Consider the following 12066-nt stretch of genomic DNA (forward strand, 5'->3'; position numbering starts at 1 on the left):
GTAATTTTTTTTTACCATGAAACTGGCAATCAAGACACCACATATAGAAAATAATAGAATATCTCAAACTGGAAGGTACTCATAAGGACCACAGAGTTCAACTTTTTGATTCTCATAGGACTACCTAAAGAATAAACACTAATATATCATTATTATAAACAAAATTTCAGTGGAGTAGGGCCTATGAAGTAATAGAAAAAGAAATTGCATTACACATGAAAAATAAAATAACCAGTTCTGTATCAAATTTTCCAGATTCTCCTTCCTTGTCTAACCACCAACCACATATAAAAAGGCAGTTTGCAACACACACACTCAACTACAGCACAGAGGTACAACACACAAGACAGTAATAACTTGATAGTCCTTCATGTACCTTTTACATCCCTTTCTGATTTTCTAGAGTGTTTTCAGAGAACACACCTAAATATTTCAGAAACAATTCTTCAAAATTTCTCTTTTCAGTCATAACATCACATATATTTGCTTTTCCTCTTGTGCTTTAGAGATATTGTAGTGATAGAATAGTTTGAAAGGAACTTTATTCTTAGATTTCTTTATGTGGAGAAAGTGAAGTGCTTCCTGGTAGAATGTTTTACTGAATCACAATTTTTATTACACATGTATTCTGTCTGACTTCTGTATCTTTAACAGATTTCTAGATATATACTATATATCATTACTAGATCTCTAGAAACTGAGAGATCCCTGAGGATTAAAGTCTTCAAAGCAATATGCAAGAGGTTGCTAACACAACAGCTTTAAAAAGAATGCTTAGGAATTCCTGTAAAAGGCATTCCTCATCTGTATTTCCTTATGGTAGCACTATGCAGCTTAACGTATGGCCAAAACATCTTAAGAACTCAATCCCAAAAAACCCACAAGCTATGTTAGGCAATATTTTCAGTCCTTAAGTCTTTTTTGTTTGGTTTTTTTTTTAATTGATAAACAAATGGGGGTTTTATGAGATAAATTAAACTTAATTTAGCTGTAATTTTGGGGATTGCCATATGGTACCAATAAATAATTTCTCAGTAAGGTACTGCTATCCCTTAAAATAGATGAACATATGTCAGTGTGTTGGGTTTGCATGGCAAGAATTTGGTAACAGGGGGGCTGCAGGAGTGGCTTCTGTGAGAAGCTGCCAGAAGCTCCCCCACATCTGATGGAGCCAACTCCAGCTGGTGCCAAATCAGACCCACTGCTGGCCAAGGCTGAGCTCAGCAGCGATGGTGGCAGCACCTCTGGGATAACACAGTTATGAAGGGGAAAAAACCTGCAGCACAAGAGCAGCCAGGAGAGAGGGGTGAGAGTGTGAAACTGCCCGGCAGACACCAAGACCAGAGCAGAAGGAGGGGCAGGAGGTGTTCCAGACACTAGAGCTGAAATTCCACTGCAGCCCATGAGGACGACCATGCTGAGGCAGGATGTGCCCCTACAGTCCATGGAGATCTACCAGGGAGCAGAGATCACCTGCAGCCTGTGGAAGAATGCCTCGCTGTGCAGCCCACACTTCACAGGTGGCTCTAACCTGAGGGAAGCCAATACTGGAGTATGCATCTGGAAGGGAGGGACCTGTGGCCCTGTGGAGACAGGAGCCTAAACTGGGGCAGTTTTGCTGGCAGGACAATTCCCCATGTGGGGAACTCATGCTGGAGCAGTCTGTTCCTGAAGGACTGCACCCGATGGAGGGGACGCACACTGGAGCAGTTTGTGAAAAATTGTAGCCTGAGGGAAGACCTCACATTGGAGAAGTTCACAGAGGACCATCTCCTGTAGGAGTGGCCTAGTGGTCAGGGGAAGAGCATGAGGAGTTCTCCCCATGAGGAGAAAGGAGCAGCAGAGTCAATGTGTGATGAACTGACTGCAGCTCCCATTGCCCATTTCCCTGTGCTGCTGTGAGGAGGACCTAGAGAAAATTGGGAGAGAAGCTGCGCCTGGGAATAAAGAGATAGGGGGAAGGTGTTTTTAATATTTGGGTCTATTTCTTATTATCCTAGTCTGGTTTGATTGTCAGTAAATTAAATTGACTTGTCCTCAAGTTGAAGTTATTCTACCTGTGATAGTAATCCCCAAGTGACCTTTCCCTGTCCTTATCTTACCCACAAGCCTTTTATTACATTTTCTCTTTCCTATCCATTTGAGGAGGGGAGTGACAAAGCAGCTTTGGTGGGCAACAGTCACCCAGCCAAGGCCAACCCACCACAGTCAGGTACTCATAATTAAATCCATATCATTTCACTAGGAAATATATCCATAACAATTAACCACCTTGAGCTGACTGGTGATGGCTTCATCACATGGCTGATTATATATGCATAGCTATATCCTGCTATTACATTAATGAAAATTTTCCTACCTACACGAGAGTCCAGCTTTTTAGACTTCAAGATTATTCCTCATTCCAGTGAAGGTCTTTTGCTCACAGCAGATGTCCACAGCAACATTAGTCATCCTTAGTGAAATGGCTCTTGGAAAAAATTTTAAAAATCATTTCACTTTACCATAACACAGAAAAACAAATCATTTTAATAGCACTTTCATTCTTCAAAACTTTTAGAATCTGAGAAGGGGGATGTTATTTTGCTGAAAAAGTTTTGTCAGGTTATCCTTTTATTTGGATTTATAATCCAGCTGGAGAAGACTTAACACACTTTGAAGACAGTTCATTTTACTTTTGAGCCTTTGTAAGTCATCCCTGGCTGAGAATACTTGAACAAGTGTGTCCAGAGCTTTTTCTCAGAGTGGATGTAAAGCAAACATAATTTCAACTTCAGCTGCACTATCCATTCCATGAAACAATCAATGACAAGGTGAGAGATGGAATTAGAATTCAAGTCCACTTCCAGAGTCTCTTTCTCTGAGCATCAATCTCCAACTCTTTGATGCTATACATAAGCCTCAGCATAGGCTAGTAGCAGTGAACCTGTTGTGGTGGCTTATGACAAATTGAACAGCTTGGATATGATTTCAGAATGGGAACTTCTTTTTATAACTGTGCCTTCTTTTTCATGTCTACTGTGGCAGCACAGAGTGAACCTTTGCATAAGAAATCACATAATTTCAGTAAACCTACAATTTTTTACACAACCTTTATGCTCAATACTTATTTTAGTTTCAGTATCTAACATTGCTGTTATTGATTTCTAGTACTGGAAAGTTATTAGCTGGTTTTTGTTTGTTTTTAGGTCTTTTTATCCCTGCTGGCCCACTGGGAACACTGTATTTTACCATCTAAATTCTGTTCCATGTACAACTATAGCTTATGGCTTCCTATAAAGAATTACTTTCTACACTTAGGGGAAGAGATAGGTCAGATGCACTTCAGTGAAACAAGAGCTTAGAAAAAGACACTTTGTAGGGTCAGAAAAGAAAACACTGCAATCAGCATACTACTGCTATTGCTGTACATCTGACCTCTACCAAACTTGCAGCACCCAGCTGAAAACTCTGCATCCTAAAATATTTATTCTCCACACTGACTTTATTTTCAGTTTAAGTACTGAAATTGATTTTAATTTTTTTCCAGAAGTGTGAGAAATGTGATATTTAACACTTTAATGTCTAACACATTCTAAGTTAAATGTTGAAAATGTAATGCTAGCTAGACTCAAATCCCCCTTTTTTATGAGCTATCCCATGTTAGTAAACTTTATGCAGAGTTCTCTAAACTGTGATCATTAAAAAGCCAGCATCAGAGGCAAGGAGATCGGGAATAGAATCATGTATATGTACCTACAACGCTTCAATGCAACTGGTCACTTTTAATCATAGAATCACAGAATTGCAGAAGCACAGATTGGTTTGGTTTGGAAGACACCTTCAAGGTCATCTAGTTCAAATCCCCCTGCTGTGGACCTGATTCACCAGATCAGCTTGCTCAGAGCTCCATCCAGCCTGGCTTTAAACGCTCCCAGTGGTGGACATATGCTCTGGGTAACCTGTTCTAGTGTCTCATCACCCTCAGAGTAAAAAAATGTCTTTCTAATATCTAAACTAAACCTATCCTCTTTCATTTTGAAGCTGTTCGCCCTTGTCCCATTACTACCTACTGTTGTAAAAAACCTCTTTCCATCTTTCTTGTCTCCATCTTGACCTTCAGATACTGGAAGGTCACAATTAGGTCATCCCAAAGCCTTCAGTTTTTCAGGCTGAACAAACCCAATTCTCTTAACCTTTCCTTTAAATATATTTTAAGTCCAGGATTCCCACATTTTAATCAATGTGCAGAATTGCTGTTCCCTACTGATGACTGGCTGTTCTATTAGGAGTGGATATGCTACTGCAGAAAGCACTTACAAATGCTGATTAAGGTGTTGCTGTACCCTTTACTATAACTGAAACACTTCTAAGAAGGAGACATGTCCCTGCAGCTGCTGTAATAAATCTATTCACGATGACATGTTAGCTCTATTTGCATTTATCAGCATCAAAGATCTTTTCATTGTTATGTTCATAGTACCAACGCTAAATCACGTTTTTCATCTGCTCTTATATAGATTTAGATTTGCATCAACATTTAAAATGCTTAAAAGTGGAAGAAGGCATTTAAATTGTCATCACCATCTATCATCTAACAGAAAGCCTGCAGTAAGGGTGGAGTATGACATAATTATTTCAAGCAAACTCCTCAAAAGAACCAACATACAGTTTTATCCGAAGGTTATTCCTGTCTTGAAGAAAAACTTACCTGCTTGGATAAACTTTGGAACCTTTCTGGACAAGATAAGTCTTCAAGACGATTTAATCTAAAATCTACTCTTTACTATACAAGCTTTCAAAAGGCTGTCAAAATTTATAGCTCACAGAAATAGGATGTAGCAGGACTTCTATTAACATATCCAGCAGAGAGCAAATTGAGTGACCCAAACACCATCGCAGGGCAGACTGAAAAACACATTCTAGTTCTCTGTATTTTGATAGAAAAAAATAATAAAATGTTCTATAACTCTCTTGGTCATCTTCATCTTTCCTGAGGAAAAAAGTATCTATGGGTGAAAACTGATTGCATTTATACTTCCTTGGAGAGAAGGAAGAAGAGTGTTAGTGACACCACTGTCATTCCATACTAATCTCCAGCTCCATGTTAATCGACCTTTTCTGTGGTACAGTAGTTGCCATGGTAAAGCCTATCTGAATCCCTGTTACCCAAACCCCTTCTCTTTCTGTTTCTCCTTTCTTTCACTTTTCTACAAAATATCAGTAATCTCTGATTTTTTCTTTATCTTTGAAAATGGAAAAAAATGATGATAAATGAAAAAAAATCTCACTTTTGTTCAAAGTTTTGGGTATATGCACAATGCTACATGCTGTAACTTCTGGAACCACTCTTGCCTAGTCATGAGATGCAGACCAGTATCTCCTGTAACACATGTAATTACTTTTGGGTCATTTTTTAAATGAGTTCTTCCGTTTTTCACAAGTAATAAAAGATTTATATAGTGACATGAAAATTGTCATGCAGAGTGAGGACTCCTCGTAGGGAGTCTTAGCACAGAAATTAACAGTAATGTAAACAATATTCAGACTGACAGAAAAAGAATACATTTTATTTATTTCATTTAACTTATTCTGCTTCTGTCTGCAACAATGACTTGAGATGATTTTGATAATTGAGCCTTTTTGTAGTGAGCGTCTATCAGTGACTGTTCTCCCAAGCTGTGCATGACTAGTTACCTCCAAGTCTCATTTCAAGCTGTAACCATGTTTAAATTATTTAAAGGGAGACATATTCTAGAATATTAGTATGTATTAAACTGCCAAAAAATAAAAAAGAAAGTAAATATATTCTTTCCTTCCCAGTATCTTTGTAGCCCTGCTTTGGATGTTTTACAATAGCTTTATATCTTTCTTATGTTGTGGTGCCCAAACCTACACAGAACATCGAAGGTGAGGCCACACCATCGAGCAGAGAGGGACAATTCCCTCCCTCAACCAGACAGTGAGGCTGTGCATGAAACATCCTAGAATAAGGACTGTATTTTTTAAGGAAGACCTTGTGAAATTAGCCTGAAGTATAAGTTAAAAAGACTGTATTTTACAGAGTGCTGTGTTGAATGATATAAATAGAAATATTGATTTTTGGTCTGCTTAGGAATTTCTGTTTTGGATATCAATATATTTTATAGAAGATGAACAAATTTGATGAGGCAGGTGATAAAAACACAACTGTGATATTTTAAAATATTGTCTTCCACTACCATATTCATAACCTGTAACCTCGACAATTTTGCATGACAGCAGGTTTATAAACTTTCTTCCAGCTGAGTGGTGGTGCTAAAACCTTCAAATGAGGGGCCAATCCAAACTGTGGCTGGTTAACACCTTTTACTGGCTCAGGATGTTATATAGTGGATCAAATTTTTGTGAGATTACAAGAAATTTACTGAAAAATGAAGGTAAAAATGTGATTGTTTAATATTTTGATCAAGAAACACCCTTTTTCAAAATATTTTTTGAACTGTGTGAGAAATTCTACCCCTTTTAAAGCAAATGAGAGGTGTACCCTGACTTTATTCACTGAACATCTTCTGATATAAAAGGCAGGGAAGGAAGAAAAGTACAAATGCAAACTATGTATCACAGACATGACAGTTTGGGATAATATTCATTGTTTATTATTTTTAATTGGAAACCACTGTTCCCTGTTAATTAACTTTTAACATTTTATTTTTATGAATATGCATCCTTTACAAATCTTTATGATTTCCTCCATTCTCCTCGTATGCTACTTTAAATGCTTTTTTTGGTTGTCTTGTTTTTCTCTTGACTTATTCATGAAAGTCTGACACTGAAATTAATTTAAATCATCTAAAATATATGCTGTTCCAGGCATTGTAACAGCATGGAGATAAATACTGTGTTTGAATTAGCATAGGGATAAACTATTAAACTCTAGCAAACTACTTAAAATATGCAATGAAGATTTTTCCAAAAATCAAAGGAAAGGAAAATGGAGGAAAATGCTGTTTCATACCTTGTCATTTCAACCAGAAAACTTCAATCACTGATCAAAGTCACTGATGCTATAACGTAGGTGGTACAGGTTGCACAGAAGTATGACAATTTTACAGCTAAGAAACATTCTTTAAAAAACATATTCTTTGCAACATGATACGTAATTCCTTCTTTTCTCTTTCTCCTATGGTATGTTTCCAATACCTCACTTCATTCTAATCTGCTAGGAAAGCAGAGTTATTCTTTTAAAAGCAGGAAGTAATGACTGGAATAATAAGCAGACTGAGTAGTGGTGTAAGAAAATTAAAAAATCAAATTAAGCATTCCAGCACAGAGATACTTGTCATCATCTTAAATGTTTCTGTTACTCCTGCAAAAAGTACTAAAGAAGGAATCCATCCTTAGAAGATGGATTTGTTCACTACAAGCTTCTTCCAGTCTGAAGAAATGACCATGAGTGAAACTTTTTGGAATTTTCCCAAGTCCAAGCTAAGTTCATGCAAGAAATTACATCTGCAGTATGAAACAGATATTTAGTTAAATGTTTTTGCAAATATTAAATTATGAATGTAATCTATATAATAATAATTATACTATAAATTTTTATACATGTATCTAAATATATAACATTTATATTAAAATATATATACATTTCATACATATATAAAATAGTGAATATATTACTAGTCATACAGAGAGTTTGGTTGCAAATGAAGCTGAACTCAAGTTCACATGTAATACTAGTACCAATATGAAACCTGCTGCAGTCTGTTATTCTGCTCTTTAGGGCTGAATTCTGCTTTTTTTTATTATTCCACATACATATCACTTTAAATTTAAAAGCCCACAAAGAAATTTACCCTGTTTTTGGATGCATTTTTATCTTTGAATTTAGAAGTATTTTTACAAAAAATCAGGAAAATTTCTATAGCACTTAGCTTTATATCCTGGACTAAAAATTACATTAGAATATATACTTACTAAGTATGTTGTTCATTGATTTGTCTAGTATTTTCCAAAGCATCTGTTAATATGTAAAAAAATTAGAAAACAAAATAGATTCTAAGTCTCCCTCAAGTACTGATTATGAGAGGTTGCTAAGCCTCTTTGGAAGTGTCATCCACACAGTCATGTTTGATAGTCACTGAGAGGATTTCATACTTCTCAGCCCCTATATTTTCTGACTTTTACTGCACCCTAAGACAATAAATCCTACAGCTTGACTTCGTGTTATATGAGACAATAATTCCATTGTTTTTGAACTTTACTCCTTGTTGCATATATTTTACCATGCAAAACTCCATTGCTACCTTCCTTATTCATCGCAGGCTTGACACATTTTGGGAATAAGTCTTAAGTGGGAGAAAAATAGGAGCATGAATGTATTTTTCTATTTCTATAAATGTTATGTATAGTAAAAATTATATTATAAGATTAATGATATTGCTTATGTTTGTTATCAAGCTCATAGTGCAACCTAGAATCTTTAGATAATTATTCTTATCTATAAAAATTGATTTCTGATAAATATTATTTATGTCAGAGATATTAGGAGAATAAATATTGGAATTTCTAGGAGTTGTGGCAAAGATTATCAACATAAAATCATTTGGACAGCTTTCTATAATTTTGCTTTTCAACAAGAACAAACATCATGAAGTACAAGCACACACTGTACATAGGTCACTGTAAAAGTATCATATACATACAATTTTTAAGGACTAGCTAGAGTCATTGTTTACCACATTCACCTGTTCATGTTAAATTAAAAGTATTGTGAAATAAGGATTCTGGGTTATTGTAAGTCTTCAAAGTACTTTTATTCCACAGAGGCAGTAGCTGTTAAAGTGACACCTGAAAACATTCACAGGATGCAAAATAAATTGTCATTCAGATGAAAATATTAATTTTGAACCTGCACTAACAAGATTCCTTTGACTTACACCATCCCTAACGTTTAAAGACATTTACAATAAAGTTTGGTTGATTGTATTTCCAGTGCAGCATATTACATAGGATTTTTGTTAATGTCCAGTTATTTGTTAAAAAAACAAAGTAGTCAGTCTTCTGTTTTTATGTATGTATACATGTGTGTGTAGCAAACTAAAGGATGATACAAATATTCATCTGAAGCATATTTTACTGGATGAATTAATATATTTGTTGATACACAAGTCTATTTGTCAATTTCTGTGTAAAAATATGGATGCCTGTGCATATATTATAAATAACTAATATATTTTTAAAGCATATGCACAGATTTATAACAAGAAAGAGAAATATTTCTTTCTAGGGCAGTTCACCACCACAAATATTCTTTTATTACTCGGCATGAAATATTCTTTTGTCACAGGGAATAATGCATATTTTTAGGTAAAAATGATGTTTCTTTAAAAGGAATATAACTTCACTCTTGCAAAGTACAGAGTAGTCTGAATACAGGTGAAAATACCCTCAACATTCCCTCCTTCTCCCTTCAACACCCCCTCCCTCTCCCAGTCCAAACAAAACAGAAACCTCTCATAAAAGAAGCACTCAGTAAAAGTAAATAAAATCAAAGTGATATGTCTGCCATGGGATGAAAGAGAGGGTGTAATAGTAGTTAAAGCATAATATGTTTAAGCCTGGGGATAAAGTGAAGTGCAGATGTGTCATTCCTTGAATAAAAATAAACTAATAGCTCAGCTATATAACCATAGCTGCAAGGATTTTAGAAGCAGGTAAGAACACATCAGTTTTTATGTGCCATCCTAGGTCTTATATCATAGTCTCTGGCTGATCCTTCTTCCAAGTGTAGGCCTTGTTTTTCTATTAAGAAATATGATTTTTGAAGCTTCTGTGTGTTTGTTTGGAGTTTTTTTGTTTTGGGGTTTTTTTGTTGTTGGGGTTTTTTTTCGTTTTTGGTTTGTTTTTTTTTTGGGGGTGTTTGTTTTGTTTGGTTTTTTTTGTTTTGTTTTGCTTTTTGGTTTTTTTAAAATTTGCTTATGTTTTTAACTCACACAGGGCCAGACACAGTGGTATATCTTATGTATCATATATTTTATATATCTTCAGTATCATCCCTTCCTGTTGGAAAACATTCATCCTATTCTTGCTTAAGTACCCAGCAATCAATATTTTGCATTCTCTCAAAATGTATTATTACCTTTTCAGAAAAGGTAATGAGGGAAACCATTGTGCCACAAAGATAACTACTGTAGTGTTATAGATGTCATATGGGAAAGCTCAGATATGGCCATGCCACAGATTTCCTGAGCTATGTGGAACATATGGATAGAGACAGTATTGTATTTATAGGTTTCCCCAGAGCAAGTAGCAACCGTTACAGCTTTAGGGCATGGAGCCTTTCACTGCATTTTACCAGGAGTTAAAATCTCCTGACCCCAGACTGCTGGAGAAAAGAAAAACACTACCTACTCTTAAGTGAACTAATCCAGAAGAAACTTTCACAGAAAATTACTCTCTCACTAAAAGCAGCTTGTATACACTTACACATTTCTCCTGAGTGAGCACAAAAGATGTGTCAGAGCTTGTGAGATAGGCAACTGTTCTTTCACTCTCTCCACACATTCACTGTCTTATGTTCTTTGACCTCTTCTAGTTGAAGAGATACTTTTCATTAAGTTTAAAGTAATGATCCTCTACTTCGTAATATTTTTTCAAGTTAAGTGTTAGTAAAACACACGTCTGCATGTGTAGTCAGGTAGAATGCTTTTAGTCTGTGCTTGTACCATTTACACTATATTATGCTGCTATAGTAGGCTGTTAGCAGCCATCTCAAAATCATGAATTTGAATAAAAATAGCATAGGATGAGAAAGACACTTTATAGTAATGAAATGCATTCTGTTTTCTAGACATGTTTTAGGGTTTTTACAGAACAAAATATTACAGCAGAAATCTGTTAGGCATTGTGTCATGAGAGAGAACAGCATATTCTATGAAGAACCTGACAAGGAAAATTTGCAAGAAGAAAATAATATGTTAAATCAAAATACTTTTTCTCCTCTTTTCAAAGTGATACTTATTTAAAATAATTTTATTCTTGTTGTGACATTAGCTATAGAAACAAAAAAAAAACAAACAACTGTTAATCAGGAAGAGCTGGAGGCTTAATTTTAATGCTTATAACAAATGATGTTAGATAAAGCTGAAAATCTCTGTGATCCAGTGATAATATTATAGAACATTCAAGAGCTATACACATGATTTAAAAAGACAGAAAACTGTAATTTATCTCAATACTTTCGCTATTAATATGCAAATTATGCATTGACAATATATTTAACAGCTCTTACTGTTTCTGCTTCTGGAAGAAATTATTGTGTTTCTGCTGTAGAGGTGGAGCTTTTCCAAATCATTGTCTATGATTTTCCTTAAGAACTAAGTAAATCATTGTAACATAATAAATAATAGAATCTAATGATAGACACATACTGTAATTTTCAAACCAGGTTTCATCATCAATTTTGAACATAAAGCATTATGAATTTTATATGAAAATTACACAGCCACAAAAAAAAAAAATATGTACAGTGAAAAATATACCCCTTGGCTGCCCTATTTCAGACCCTCTTGATGATTTAGAAAGCAATCACAAAGAGATTCTTCTGTTCACCCACCTTATATACAATTGCATTCACCTTGTCTGCTACTGGCAATTTATTCTCTTTTGCCTCAAGGGAACTCGAGCACCTTGATTCCTGGAGAGACACCAACTCCCATTCAGAGGTAGAAGAAAAAATGATGAGTTTCTCCTCATTATTCTTCTTTTCTCCTCCCTGACTCCTTTTCTTTTGCTTTGTTATATACAGCTTCAATAGCACTGGAGTCATCCAGCTACAGAACATTTTCTGATCTACAAGACATGAAACATATTGCTGAGACAGATTTATAATTTCTACTTGTTTTAGGAAATTAATCTGTGAAGAAAAGAGCATGCTCTGAAGAACCACTTGTTATCAATGGACTGTATCTTAATATACAATGAAATGCAAGCCTTTGAAATGTTTTACTTTTCCAATAAATTTTATCTCCAACAGTTTTAATAGCAACAAGAACTCAACTCAGTTTTTCCTTCCTCTATTTCTTATCTCTTATAACTATAGCC

At 35.2% G+C, this 12066-nt stretch overlaps 1 long non-coding RNA gene across 1 annotated transcript in view; it reads right to left on the reverse strand.

Moving 5' to 3' along the window:
• Positions 1-11032: 11032 nt before the first annotated feature.
• Positions 11033-12066, reverse strand: part of LOC135299989 (uncharacterized) — a 180322-nt gene continuing 179288 nt past the window's right edge. The window contains exon 6 of the long non-coding RNA XR_010361842.1: positions 11033-11814. This is a non-coding gene — a long non-coding RNA (uncharacterized LOC135299989). The remainder of the gene's footprint in view (positions 11815-12066) is intronic.

This window comes from Passer domesticus, chromosome 4 (assembly GCF_036417665.1).
Source record: "Passer domesticus isolate bPasDom1 chromosome 4, bPasDom1.hap1, whole genome shotgun sequence".
In the NCBI taxonomy this organism is placed as follows: domain Eukaryota; kingdom Metazoa; phylum Chordata; class Aves; order Passeriformes; family Passeridae; genus Passer; species Passer domesticus.